Raw genomic sequence first — 15,501 nt, forward strand, 5'->3', positions numbered from 1 at the left:
CACCTTTTGGATGAAGATGGTCCCTGCAGCAAGTGTCCCCGTCTTGCAAGAAATGGCCCTGAACATTCTCACCATGTTCCCTTCAACGTACTCTTGTGAGTCAGCCTTTTCAACGATGACTCTGGTGAATAACAAATACACGAGTACACTCACTAATGAACACTTACACCAGTGTCTACGCCTGGCCCTCACACCTTTTGTGCCCAAGTTTAAAGAACTGGTGGCACAAAAAAGGTGTCACTTTTCACACTGATGTGGACAGAACATATCATCCTTTGTGCATAGTTCAAATAATCCTTATGGATTTACTGCCTTTTTTTGTTCGGAGTTCTAATTTTTGAATTACATCGTCACTGTTCCGGACCCTGGATAGATTGGAAATTTGGTGAGTGGACCTTTTGATTTTCTAATTGAGTACCCCTGTTCTAGAAATTTTCATTAATTGACAGTCCTAATGTTTATTTTCTTGTCTTCTGATACTTTTTACAGTATGGAAGGGGAGATTTGGAGGTACCTGGTCAGGGCTTGTCAGCCTACAAATCCCAGGTGTGGAGACTGCGGGGAAACCGCACAGAGAGGACACTAAAGAGCCATCTCTCATTCATCGAGTGGACTCATTGGTTTGCGAATGTACCAGTAACATTTCAATTGAGTTGATGTGGACGGCTCTTTTTTTTGTCCGATTTTTTCAGTGTTCAGTGCCTGTCTGTTTAGATGCAAAAAGCACACAATACTTGTAGGCAATTGGTAATAAAAGTACGAACAAAGATACATCACAACATGCATCAACAAACAATAAAACAGGCATACACTACAATAATCTGAGGCCTCAGATGGGAGATCGCCCTGCGTCTTACTTCATTCTCTAAAGGTTCGCAAGGAGAAGTCCACTGAGTGGCTAAAGTCAGGAGTTCTTATACACTTAGATTGGGTTCTTGAGGGCAGCTGTCCCCCAATAAACCAAAAGCCTTTGTTAACCAGATGGTAATCTATTGATAGAAGTTCCTCAGGATGTCATAAATAAGGGATTGCGGCCGTGCCATGTAACCCTTTGTTTCCCGACGCTCCTCAGGGGGTCAAGGAACAGGCCCAAACCAACAGAAGATAACACACAAACAAAGTGAGAACAGATTACATCACCAACCACAAAGGTTTACATTTTAGATGACCCTGAAGGAGAGCAGGATGGCAAGAACATACACGGAATTGTAAACAAAACCTAAGTTCATAAAGATAAATGTAAGAACATGTAGATTTTCCATCACATCTGTGAGATATGCATTATTTGATTTTTTTTAATTTTAATATGCCTTTCATCAACAGTGGTTCGGGGTTTTATAACTAAAATGACTACTGGTGAACGACGTTGCAGAACATATAAGGTACAAGTTTGTGTTGATTGCATGGAAAAGGGAATAACCAGTTACAACTTATGTGATAAGAACCTGGTAGTACCATGGAAACAAACAAGGCTTCCTTTTACAGTACAGTTTCAGCTTACTTACTGGGTAAATTGTCATGTTTTACTTAGTAACGTTGCAGAACATACATGGTACAATTTCCAGTTCACTGCATGGACAATGGAATGTATCTATTACAAATTATATGGTAATAACGTGGTAACACCATGGAAACAAACGGCTTCGTACCCAGTATTTAAGAAGATGTACCATGACACTAGAGGAAAACTGTTCCTGCGGAGGTTGTTACCAGGTAAGTAATTCCATAGTTTCTAAGGTAAATCAAATAAACCCTTTCTAAATGGGTGTAGCTATGAATAATAACTATGTAAGAAAAAGCAATTTATTGGAAAATACTTTGCTAATTTCTAGATAGTATATCATTAAACTTGGGCTGTTACCAACATAAACCTTTGATAACTACAATTGTAACTTGAATTAATAGGTGTTTCTAAGAATTGGTTGCCTAATATCCTAGGAAGTACACAATAATATCTGAGTTATTACCAACCTAAAACAGTTACAACTACACGGTACTTAGTTAAGTTGATTGGTAATAGTGGATGTTTTACTTAGTACTTCCATTGGTGAGGGCCAGCGGGGCCCTGTCAAAATCGAAATAATATATATATATATATATATATATATATATATTATTTTTTTCAGAATTACATTAATTTGTGTTTGAACGCATCTTAATTCCATATTTTTTTCAGTACTTACAAAGTATTGCTAGCCTTTCGCTGAAGCTGCCACCTCCCATTGGATAATAAATTTGACTGACGTGTGTAATCAGCCAATCAAATGTTGATGTGTAGTAATAGAACGGCCCCAGGGCCCAGCAATATGCCGGCGCTGGCCCCAGGGCCCAGCAATATGCCGGCGCTGGCCCCCGGTGATGGTATCAGCGAATTTTAAATCGTTGGCGGTACAGAGTTGATAGTGAACTACTATGGCCATCGCCTTCACAGCACCTAGCGATCCTGTTTCTGATCTCCTCCTTTTTTGCCTTTTTCAAGGCAATTGGAGTTTGGAGAGAATCCAGATTTAATTTCAAGAGGAAGACCTACACTGAAGCTGGATGGGCTGACCCAGGCCGGTAAAGGAGTGCAACTACAGCCGCAATGACTGGCTAACAGCTAGCACCGTTCAGAACAAGCTATTCTACTGGCCGTGTTTGCTGTTCAACATCAGTGAGGGGACATGGAACAGCGCCGGATTTAGCAGTCTTAACAGCTTCACCAAGGCAGCTTTAAAACATCAGGCCATAGGTGAGTTTTACTTTGCACTGTGTAGGAGCGATAATGTTGTTGTGGTGCTTTAGTTTCTAACACATTTTTTTTAATGGTTGGAAACACAAATATATTGCTGGAATTTGGGCAGTAGGCTTAATGGTAATGCTAGTGTGCGGATGCCGCTTAATAAGCATATTAAATGAACCCGTTCACTACTACTCCTGTGGGCTTAATATTCTGGCTGGAATAGCTGTTGTAAAATATGTGGCATAAAGGCCTACTTGTATGTTTAATTTTTGTTAATGAACTGGCGTTGCACTTGTAATATTGTCGCTATAGGCTACTTTATTGAATCCGTTGAAGTTGCGAAAGCATCCGGTGAAAATAACAATAACTGAACACTTGTTTTTGTGTCGTGTGCGTTATGTGCAATCTGGTCGCGGAGTGACATAAGGAAAGATCTGATGGTGATGCTGCATTAGTCTAGCTCTGCGGTAATGCAAAGTGGTGTGCGTGTGCGCTGTTGTTGTTGCTGAAAATCAACAGTCTTGTTGTGGATGTTATGCAGTAGCTCATATTGTGGCTGTGTTGGCTGTATTGGCACCTAATGTGAAATTTGTGTGCATGTCTGAGTGTTTGGGGGTTGGCCGTTGGTGGAGTTCGTTACTAAAGGCCCTGACTTAAACCCCACGGTACGCTACGGAGTACTTCAGCTGTAATTCCTCTGTATTTACCTTCTTATTAGCAGTGGTAATTACCCAGTAATACACTATGATTTACCATATATTTACCTTCTTATTACCAGTGGTAATTACCCAGTAATACACAATGATTAAGCATATATTTACCGGGTAAATACCTAGTAATTAGAGGACTGTAAAAGGAAGGGTTACCAAACTGTCTTTCCACCACATTCTGAACCACTAGGTCTTTCAGGCTACACTTCTGATAGGCTTTGTCCAAATAACAGTCCATTAGGGAAAACTTTTTTTCTCTACGGGCTAGAACACCAAATCTCGGATATGTCGTTCCCGGGACCCCGGGAAATGTGCTTTTACATTTAGGCATCTCTAGCTATCTCGAAAAGACGGGAAAGGGGCGTGACCTCCAACAGTAGAGTAAATGTACATAAGACAGAGGTTAGTTTCTAGTCCCCGTTTTTTGTGGGATGGAGGTGTACATTTCCGGCTTAAGGTGTGTAGACACAGCTGGCCTGTGGCAAAGTTTTTGGTCAAAAGGTCAAAAGGAGCCGGCACCACTCCGCTTATGAGATAACAAAAAGTTAATGTGCATTTCTCTCATAACTTTTTGTCATTATTAAAGAGAGGCCTGGTTCTCAGATATGCATGTTGGATGGCTAGGGTGTAGGTCTGGGAAGAACTTCAGGCCAAATTCTTGGAAGCGAGCCGCTGGGTGAGGTGCAACGAGATGGAGCACTTGCTGAGTCATTTCCTGTAGGGCTGGAGCCACAAGTTGATAATCGTATGCGTCCTTTGAGACCCCCTTTGATATAAAAGAGACCCCAGGTCTAAAGCTTACTTGTTAATGTCCTCAACTCAGTCACCTATTGCATCACTTCCTTTAGGGCTTTGGCCTCCTAATTGATCATTGTAGTATATTTGAATGCCCTTATTCGTATATATGACACCAACACCACTGGGACATGGCAACAATTCTCCATATCCATATGGTGCTTGTGGACAGTAGGGGTGTACACTAGACAAAGGCCTAAATAGGAAGCACACTCAGGAGGAGGAATGACCTCTCACACATATTTAATTAATTGTTTCAAATAACCCTGCCTCGTTAAATCAATGAGCTTGGTGTTTTGCTTTCAAGAATAGGTTATAGACTGTGTCACTATCAAATCTGTCCATGCGCGTCTCTCAGAGTGACGTAACAAGCCACCAGACAAAAAAACGAGTCATGTTAATTAAAAAAGTAACTTATTAATTGCAAGCCTAAACTGCGGAAAATAGAAACATCCAGGCCTTTTGAAGGAATATCTGTCTATTTCCTAACCAGCGGACCCTAGTTTACGACAAAAACAACACAATTGACGGCAGCTCCGTTTCCGCCCTTAACCAATATGTTTTTCAGAGCCTTGTTTTGGAGCCTTGTAGGAGCAGAGGGGGTCAATGACAACCGCCATAGCAACCATGAGAGTCACGTGACGTTGACGCAGGCCCATTGAAAAGAAAAGGCCAAAAAACGTAGGCATGTCACATGTTTAAAGCCGTTATTGTTTCTTATTAATTAAATATTAAAATATATAATATATAAAAATATGCAATTATTCAGTTATAATATTATAAGTAGACCATAGATTTTATTCAATTATCGTTATAACAAGATCTGTAGGCTATCTGACCATTGACCAGCCTGAATGAAATTCATATTGACGGTAGCCTATGGCACTATATCCCTATTCTCGCACACCTATCTTGAATTTAATAGATCAATCTCATTGCTTCGAGGAAGTAAGGTGGTCTCCGTATATAATAAATTAAATTAGTGCTGTCAGTTTTACACGTTATTAACGGCGTTAACGCAAACCAATTTTAACAGCATTAATTTTTTTATCGCGCGATTAACGCTCTTTTGGCTTGGCAAACGTTGTTTTTTCACCTGCTGTCTAGCAACAACTAGTCACGTTAGAAAAACTACAACACCATACCGGATCTAGCTACACCGGAAACAAAACAGCAAGCACGCCGCACAAACTTGTTGGGGCAAGCAAGGATACGGAGCGGGTGAAAAACTCCTTTAAAGTGTGTGTGTGTTTGTGTGTCACTCTGTTCGAGCCTGCACGAGAGTTCAATGTTGTCATTAGCTGTTACGTCTTTCTGACCAATCGCAGTTCAAGGCCCACCTGGGCTGTACCACTCCGGGAGGGGCCCCTCAGTTACTCCCCTCTAGACAAAATCGACTTGGTTGCGGCGTTGACAGTTGTTACGGCTGTTTTGTTGAGTGAGTGAGAGGTTGCGGGCGCACAGCTCAGGCTACCGGACGGCGCTACAAGGAACTTTTATAAACGCAATATTGTTATCCCGCAGTAATCAGCCCGACAGCCCCGAAACGTTAACGGCCCACCGGGAATTCTCCCGACTCTCCCTTGTGTGTGTGTGTGTGTGTGTAGGCGTTATTCGATAGCCTGGTAATGTGTATAGGTCTACGTACGGTAGGAATATTCATACTGGTTTAAATAATAAATGTTGTAGTATTTCCCATCTTTGCTGAGCAAGAGTTTTGTTCGAAAGTTCAGTGATTGAAACAAATAAAAGCCTGGGCTATTGAAGTTTTACGGTAGGCCTACCACTGTCATGCGGGTCTCTCTTCTTATATCCATCCAACCAAATATATACTGTCCTTCTCAACACTCTGATCTCACTAAAAGGCTAGCAGCACGAAATCAAGGGATATTTAGAATAGTAAAGAATTTGCGATTAATCACGATTAATCGCGAGTTAACTATGACATTAATGGAATTAATCGCGATTAAATATTTTAATCGCTTGACAGCACTAAAATAAATAAATAAATAAATATCCTAAAAACTAGGCTATCCAATAGGCAAGATGCTCACAGCGTCTATTAGAGCCGTAGTCGGGTTAATACAGGAGTGAATGGGCTGCTGGAGCACCCACTCTGAACGTCAAACATCGCCGGGGATGGCATAACATTGTAGTGAATTGAACCCCCTCTCCGTCTACCAACGACGCCGAAGGGTACCTTTCCCTCAGCAACCGACGCTAAAGTGCCCTCACGAGTCGGTATCTGACGGTCTTAGAGTGAGACTGTGTTGTCAATACACACCCAGTACACACTCAGGAGGAGGAATGACACATGATAACTTAAGGAATTATTTCAAATAACCCTGCCTCGTTAAATGTGTCCGTGCACATCTCTCACAGTGACGTTATCTATAGCCACCAGACTGTGATAAAAAAAAGTCACGTTGATTACAAGAGAAACTTATTAATTACAAATCTAAACTGTGGAAAATAGAACGAGGGGGGCGATACAGAGCGTGCACTGCGCCGCCCTTCCCAAGTCGAAAAAAATCTCCCGATTGAAATGCATTTGTTTAATATTTAATTATTAAATATTAAAATATATATTATATAGGCCAAAATATAGATATAGATTTTTTTTTTTATTTAAAATATAAAATGATTTAATTATAATATTATGAGTAGACATGTACTTTTATTCAATTGTCGTTATAACAAGATTTGTATACTAGAGCGTGCACTGCGCAGCCCGCCCCCTTCTGAAGTTGAAAAAATCACCCGATTGAAATGCATTGGTTTAATATTGAATTAATTTAATATTAAAATATATATTATATCCATATAAATTTAAAATTATTTAGTTATAATATTTAGACCATGTAGCTTTTATTTAATTATCGTTATAACAAGATCTGTAGCCTATCTGACTGTTGAAAATCCACTTCCACCAATGTGTAAGTGTGGTTCAGGTATACCAGACATTATTAAAATATTCATAATATAAAAACAATGTAACAATGTAGATAAAAAAAAACGATGTAAATAAAATAAATAATGAATAAAAAATAATTCAGCCTCTGCTGGCCCACAACTAGATCGTCTCATTTCCTTGTTACACGCTTTAATTTAATTATATTTAAATTATTATGACCATGGAACCTTTATTTTCTTGCCGTTATCATTACATCCTTTCTCATTATATCGATATAAATTCTCGAAACACGGTGGAAAAGAGAGCCATAGAGAGGGACGGTGATGCACTGCGGAGCCAAATAACTGATGGGCTTAAGAGGGCCTCTCCGATATAATGAATATATGTATATATATCTATATACAGTGGGGCAAAAAAGTATTTAGTCAGCCACCAATTGTGCAAGTTCTCCCACTTAAAAAGACGAGAGAGGCCTGTAATTTTTATCATTGGTAAACCTCAGCTATGAGGTTTACCAATGATGAAAATTTAAAAAAAAATAATAATAATCCAGAAAATCACATTGTCTGATTTTTTAAGAATTTATTGCAAATTATGGTGGAAAATAAGTATTTGGTCACCTACAAACCAGCAAGATTTCTGGCTGTCACAGACCTGTAACTTCTTCTTTAAGAGGCTCCTCTGTCCTCCACTTGTTACCTGTATTAATGGCACCTGTTTGAACTCCTTATCAGTATAAAAGACACCTGTCCACAACCTCAAACAGTCACACTCCAAACTCCACTATGACCAAGACCAAAGAGCTGTCAAAGGACACCAGAAACACAATTGTAGACCTGCACCAGGCTGGGAAGTCTGAATCTGCAATAGGTAAGCAGCTTGGTGTGAAGAAATCAACTGTGGGAGCAATTATTAGGAAATGGAATACATACAAGACCACTGATAATCTCCCTCGATCTGGGGCTCCACGCAAGATCTCACCCTGTGGGGTCAAAATGATCACAAGAACGGTGAACAAAAATCCCAGAACCACACGGGGGGACCTAGTAAATGACCTCCAGAGAGCTGAGACCAAAGTAACAAAGGCTACCATCACTAACACACTACGCCGCCAGGGACTCAAATCCTGCAGTGCCAGACGTGTCCCCCTGCTAAAGCCAGTGTATGTCCGGGCCCGTTTGAAGTTTGCTAGAGAGCATTTGGATGATCCAGAAGAGGATTGGAAGAATGTCATATGGTCAGATGAAACCAAAATATAACTTTTAGGTAAAAACTCAACTCGTTGTGTTTGGAGGAGAAAGAATGCTGAGTTGCATCCAAAGGACACCATACCTACAGTGAAGTATGGGGGTGGAAACATCATGCTTTGGGGCTGTTTTTCTGCCAAGGGACCAGGACGTCTGATCCGTATGACGGAAAGAATGAATGGGGCCATGTATCGTGAGATTTTGAGTGAAAACCTCCTTCCATCAGCAAGGGCACTGAAGATGAAACGTGACTGGGTCTTTCAGCATGACAATGACCCCAAACACACCGCCCGGGCAACGAAGGAGTGGCTTCGTAAGAAGCATTTCAAGGTCCTGGAGTGGCCTAGCCAGTCTCCAGATCTCAACCCCATAGAAAATCTTTGGAGGGAGTTGAAAGTCTGTGTGGCCCAAAAACATCACTGCTCTAGAGATCTGCATGGAGGAATGGGCCAAAATACCAGCAGCAGTGTGTGAAAACCTTGTAAAGACTTACAGAAAACGTTTGACCTCTATCATTGCCAACAAAGGGCATGTAACAAAGTATTGAGATGACCTTTGGTTATTGACCAAATACTTATTTTCCACCATAATTTGCAAATAAATTCTTTAAAAATCAGACAATGTGATTTTCTAGATTTTTTTTTTTCATTTTGTCTCTCATAGCTATACCTATGATGAAAATTACAGGCCTCTCTCATCTTTTTAAGTGGGAGAACTTGCACAATTTGAGGCTGACTAAATACTTTTTTGCCCCACTGTATATCTATACAGTCCCTCCAGAAAAATGCAGCATTTTTTTGTGATTGTTGCGGCCAAAAATCCTTGATTATGCGGCACGTTTTCTTAAAAAATGCGAGGAAATATGGGGCATATTTATGCAATTTTATGCGATGAAATTGCGGGAACTTGCAAAAATTGCGGGAACTTGCGAAAAAATGCGGGAACCTTCGAAAAATGCAGCTTTTCGATGACGTTCACGTCGCGTAATTACGTCACTTCATAACGTTCCCATGGCAACAGGGGGAAATGGCTACTGTTGTGTGAAGTAAATGCAACATTTTTCAATTTTCTGCTAAGATAGTGACTGTTTTGAAAAGTTTTTGAAAGTGCGGCATATTTGAAAAATGCGGCCCCCGCATGAATATGCAGACTTTGGCTGATTATGCGTTGAATTATGCCATCGCATAATCACGTTTTTCTGGAGGGACTGTGTATATATATATATATATGCCTGTGTATATTCTGAGAAACGCTCCAATCCAAAATGCCTGGGTTTACATTTCGTTCTGTGCTGTACGAATAATGTCGGACAATCGTGCTCTGGGACACGATTCAATACATTACTTTCCGTGAGTGTGAGAACGAAAGGTTTTTGAGGAGGTCTGCTGTGAAAAACGGGGCAATCTGAGTATCTCTATTACACTACATTTACCCTTTGATGCATTTGTTGTTTTGACACATACATAAGTAGAGGGTGCACTGTACTATCTGCGCACACCCCTTCTGTGGTCGAAGAAAATATCCCACTTGAAAGGCAATGGTTTAAATTTCATTCTGTGTAGCACAAAATAAGCAAGACAATCGTGCTCTGGGGCCAGTTCAATTGTTTACTTTTCGTGAGCATGAGAACGAAATGTTTTTGAGGTGGTCTGCTGTAAAAAACAGGGGAAATCAGAGTATCCCTAGTATAGTAATGTGCGATATAAACGATATACGATATAAACGATAACAAATGGCCTACGATTGAGATTTTAATTCTATCGCTCTATCGCGATAATGCATGTTGATGATGCAAAATACAATGTTTAATTTTTGGTTTGGTGCAATTCCTTTTCACATTGCAATTTTCGCAACAGTGCCAGAATTCGTCAACAAACCTGCATGTGTGCAAAGAACGTTAAATCATTGGACAAAAAGGTCTGGGGCGTTGTAAAGCGTTAAAGAAAAAGGGGAGGGGGGGGGAAAGCACCGGTGAAAGTAAACAATCATGGATATCCAGCGTGATATACATTGATCTGCGGACTGGTCCAACTCCTTCTCCCTCATCCTGACTCGGAATGTGTTAAATGCATTGGCATTTTTAAGTTATGTTTTCCAGCATACTTTTTACTTGCTTTTGTCGGACCGTCGGGTGGTGGCTCAACATGGAGCAAAGAGGAGACGGAATGTCTTTTGGATATCGGACCCAAATATCCAAAAGACGTTCCGTCTCCTCTTTGCTCCATGTTGAGCAACGTCTCCGAGACCACCTCTCCGGCTGGGTCAACCTCCTTTTGATGGTTAAAAATATCCCGTAATCGACAAAAATCTTAATAATCAATGATCAATCATCAATTAATCATGCCCATCCCTAATTGTCAGTACAGTGTCTGTTCCTTATCTAGAAAGACACCCGTTTTTCCTGTTCTCTGCATCTTGGGTGGCATTTAAGAACCAAGGACTTCAACTAAGTGTAGTGCCTTTTAGAATGGTTTGCACTAAAGGAAAGAAACCCAATACTAATTTTATTTATCTGCAACATTATGTTGTATGATTACAGTGTTTCACAATAAATGTTCTCGTAATGACATACTATATTTCTCTTTTTTTTAAATACATTTAGCAGTTTGGCTTTTCCTTTGGCTTTCCTATGTAACCTGTTCTGAAACGGTTATTTTATAATTTTATATCGTGATATATATCGTTATCGCAAGAGGCTGCAATGTATATCGCAATATGGATTTTAGGCCATATCGCCCATCTCTACCCTAGTACACTACATTTACCCTTTGATGCAGTTATTGTTTTGACACAAACATAAGTAGAGGGTGCATTGTACTATCTGCACACACCCTTCTGAAGACTCTCTCTCCCTCCCTCTCTCTCTGTCTCTCTCTCTCTCTCGTTTCATTCTGTTGAACACGATAATTGTCTGAGAAACACGTGTTCTGTGGAGAATGTTTGTTTCAGTTTTTGAGGGGGCACGCTTAAAGGAACACTCTACCCATTTGCATGAAGCTTTGCATTGTTAGAAACCCAGTCATACTTTTGAATGGTCATGCAACACTATCTCATTTTCCCCTGAGACGGGAGAAATACGTATTTACCTCTTACACTTCCTTCTGGCAATGACGTAAAAATCGTCATTTTGCGTCATTGCCAGAAGTAAATACAAGAGGGGGGATTTCTATTGAGACTACAAGCACTAGTCCCACCCTTTCAAACCCGCCCATGGGGGTTGGGACCTAATGCGCTAACAGACCTATCAAAGATCAGTGCCAGTGCGTTAGCCTTCACCTGCAGAAAACATGGCCGAAGGTACTGAATACGCAGACGGACACAATATGGAGGACTGGGATTTTGAAGAAGTTATGGTAGAAACGGATGTTCGTGGCTACCTTTATGAGCCACAATATAGCAACGAGCAGCTGAGGGCTATGGAGGAACAGAAGGCGGCTGAAGCTGCCGCCGCTACAGCTGAGGCAGACGACCTGACAAACGAGGAGCCCGCAACGGCTCGAGCTGGGGCGGATTGGTGGTGTCTGCCCTCTCACTGTGCGCCAATGGACACAGAACAAGAGTCTGTCTGCTGCAGAGAATTCCAGCGGTGCCAATTTCTTCTGGACAAAATCACGGAATCTGAGGATTACACGGACGTGTGTGCTGTTGATCACCCGAGTTTCGCACCCCAGGCTTCACGCCTCATCTGAACAGTTGGGTATTGGATACATATTTCCGGACCCAGAAAGTGTACTGGAAACGCCGGCCAAAGCCCGCCGGGAGAAAAACAGACGTCTGAACATAGAGTAAGTGTTTGTTTTTTTACTAACACATTGGCTACAATAGTTTTGAGTCCCAGGGAACGTGACAATGTAGCTATCCGAAGGTAGCCAATCTTATTGGCAGATCATAGGCTACGTTACGTTAGCTTGAAGTCTGTGTAATGCTGTATAGGCTACTCAAGGCATAAATTATCTTGCTTTGCTAATGTTGTTCTCTTTCTTTCTTAGATAGTATCGGCTTCCTGTGTTGTCCAGGCCATCAGAGCTAATTACCCAGCACAAGATGGGCAGTACCGTGGCTACCATGAGCTGTGACTATTTTGACTCTAGCAAACGCACACGAGACGTTTTATTTTAGTAAATAGTTCATATTTTTTCATGAATAAAACTTCAAATTCATGTTGGCTGTTGTGATTTGTTTACTAACCCAAGTGCTGTTATACTAAAGTAGGCCTACTGTATAAGACAAACACTTATTTCAACTGGGGAGAAAAGGTTGAGTACAAATACTTGATATTCTGAGCTACTGTAACTAGCAAATGTTTTTATGACTTACAGTAATATACAAATTATGTGTTTGAAAAAACGAGGGCAGAAGTCTGAACTAGTCAACGTATCACGTGGATAGGACCATGGGTCCTTCCCCCTCCAAACGGAAAAAGGCAGGCGCTGCAGCGAGCGCAATGCACTGTGGTAGTTGGAGGATTTCTTACTTTTGAGCCAGAGAGGCACTTTCTGCCTTTTCTCAGGCTAGGATGAACCGATTTCAATTTTTTTTACACATTTATAATAAATATGATTATTTACTTCATATAACCTTCAAATCTCCACCGGTGAAGTATCCCTTTAAAAAATCAGAAATATTGACATATATATAACAAGAGGATGCACTGTACTGTCTGCGCACACTCTCTCTCTCTCTCTCGTCTGAAAAACGCTCCTATTCAAAATGCAATGGTTTACATTTCGTTCTGTGTAGCACGAAAACATCGGAAAAAAAACGCTCCCGTTCAGAATGCATTGGTTTACATGTCGTTCTGTGGAGCACGGTTATTTTTATTTATCTATTTACTTTCCGTTTTTGAGGAGGTCTGCTTCAAAAATGCAAAAATGGAAATATTGACATATATATAACTAGAGGGTGCACTGTACTATCTGCACACACCCCTTCTGAAGTCTCTCTCTCTCTCTCTCCCTCAGCGGTTTTAGGCACGGGCGAACCAGGCAGCTGCCCGGGCGCCATATTTGTGGGGGGCGCCAAATCACATGGGGGGCGCCACGACCAGTAAAAAATAAAAACGCGCCGCGAAGTGGTTTTCAATGAAGTTCATTGTGTGGGGAATTGGTATATTAGCGCCCCCTCTGGCTGCAGGCGCACACCTGCTCATTGAGGAGGTGCCGTGCACAGACGGAATGACACCCCCACTGAAGGGTGTTGTTGTATCATGAGGAAGGAGGAAGTCTTGCCCGGGGCGTAACTGGACGTAGAACTGCCACTACTCTCCCTCTCTCTTTCTCTCTCTCATTTCGTTTTGTGGAGCAAGTCAATTGCCTGAGAAACGCGCGTTCTGTGGAGTACGTTTGTTTCAGTTTTTGAGGAGGTCTGCTTAAAAAATCGGAAATATTGACATATATATAACCAGAGGGTGCACTGTACCATCTGCGCTCACCCCGTCTGAAGCCTCTCTCTCTCCCTCTCTCCCTCTCTCTCTTTCTTGTTTCGTTTTGTGGAGCATGTTCGTTTCTGATTTTGAGGAGGTCTGCTTAAAAAAAAATCAGAAATATTGACTTATATTTAACTAGAGGGTGCACTGTACTGTCTGCGCACACTCTCTCGTCTGAAAAACGCTCCCATTCAAAATGCATTGGTTTACATTTCGTTCTGTGTAGCACGAAAACATCGGAGAAACGCTCCCATTCAGAATGCATTGGTTTACATTTCGTTCTGTGTAGCACGAAAAAAGTCAGACAGTCTTGCTCTGGGACACGATTCAATAGATTAACGTTTGTGCGCATGAGCACGAAATCGCGTGATACCGGGTTGTACTATGTGGACGTCAGAATACACAATAGGGGGTCAAACAATCTTAGGTGGCATCACATCCTATGCCATACCACCATCGTCACTGGAGCATTATTGACCGCTTGAATGAAAAAATGGTGAGCTTTGAACAAATAATCGAACCGATTTCAAATGAAACTAAACTACAGTTTTGGTTTGGTTTACCATGTGTCAAATCTTGACAGAAAGCAAATTGGAGTAGATTAATTTAAGGCATTCCCCCAGAAAGTCTTTAGGAAGTTAGGTGACGCAGTATAAAGAGCGAAAATGTACATGAATGGAGGAACTAGTGGTGGGTGAATGGGTCAACAGGACTTTCACCATTCCACCATTTGAGGTTCATGTCACGTATTATTTTCAGTACTACTACTTGGCTAGGTTCAGGCTACACAATTTGAGGGCTAGGGTATTGCCACAAGCCCTGAAGACAATCTTATCACATGTGCTGTCAGCACCAAAATGGGTAACCATTTGAGTAAATAATTTGGTTAGTAAGTTGGTTTAGTTTGAAGTATATATCGGCTATAGTTAATCTAAATTGACAATTTCACATTGAAACTAGTTAGATCATAAAACTGAACTTTTTTGGACGAAATGTCCAAATGTATCCTCTCTTTACATTAATCGGCTGCGGAATAACCTTTTGGCTGAGAACACTATCTTGGTCGGACAATGAATAAATAGCACAGAGAAATGTCCAAGCACACACTGAAAAGACGATGCATGTCAACCACTCACTGCAATACAATTCACCAAATAATAATAGCTCCCTAGTCCGTACAGTCCACCAAAAAGTAGTGATGGATGACAGTAGGCTACTAAGCAAAAGCTGGCAGAAACAATTCCCTACTATGGATTCTTTCATGTCATGTGCAGCATTGTGGGATGTATCGAGACGAGAGAATTCCTCACATTTCATTTGGATGTTTCTAACATCCAAAACACAGACCCTTGCCTCACAAAAAGTCCATGCGTGCGTGGCTTGCTCTTGAGTTCTCTGCAGACGGTGAGGCTGTACTCTCCTTTGCAACCAACACAAGGCTTGCTGTTTGCATCCACTGAGACGGATTATCTTCATGTGAGAGTTTCAAAAAGCAAATAAAAGTTCTTACAGAAACGAGGAAGAAACAATCATAGTCACTTGCTTCCAAATATTACCAATGAGATTTTACGTTTTAAATTATTTTAAATTATCAAGACACATTTTAGGGTCAGGGACTCAATTAGTTCCCTACACTATTCACTATTACATCACTGTCAACATGAAACTTAAATACTGTCACAATTCCT

At 41.0% G+C, this 15,501-nt stretch overlaps 1 protein-coding gene across 1 annotated transcript in view; it reads right to left on the reverse strand.

Moving 5' to 3' along the window:
* Window positions 1–15,501, reverse strand: part of LOC307073607 (MAGUK p55 subfamily member 4-like) — a gene marked incomplete at both ends in the record, with an annotated part of 65,722 nt that overhangs the window by 15,428 nt on the left and 34,793 nt on the right. The gene's annotated exons all lie outside the window — the stretch shown is intronic.

The sequence above is a fragment of the Pollachius pollachius genome (genome assembly GCF_949987615.1).
Source record: "Pollachius pollachius genome assembly, chromosome: 3".
NCBI lineage: Eukaryota > Metazoa > Chordata > Actinopteri > Gadiformes > Gadidae > Pollachius > Pollachius pollachius.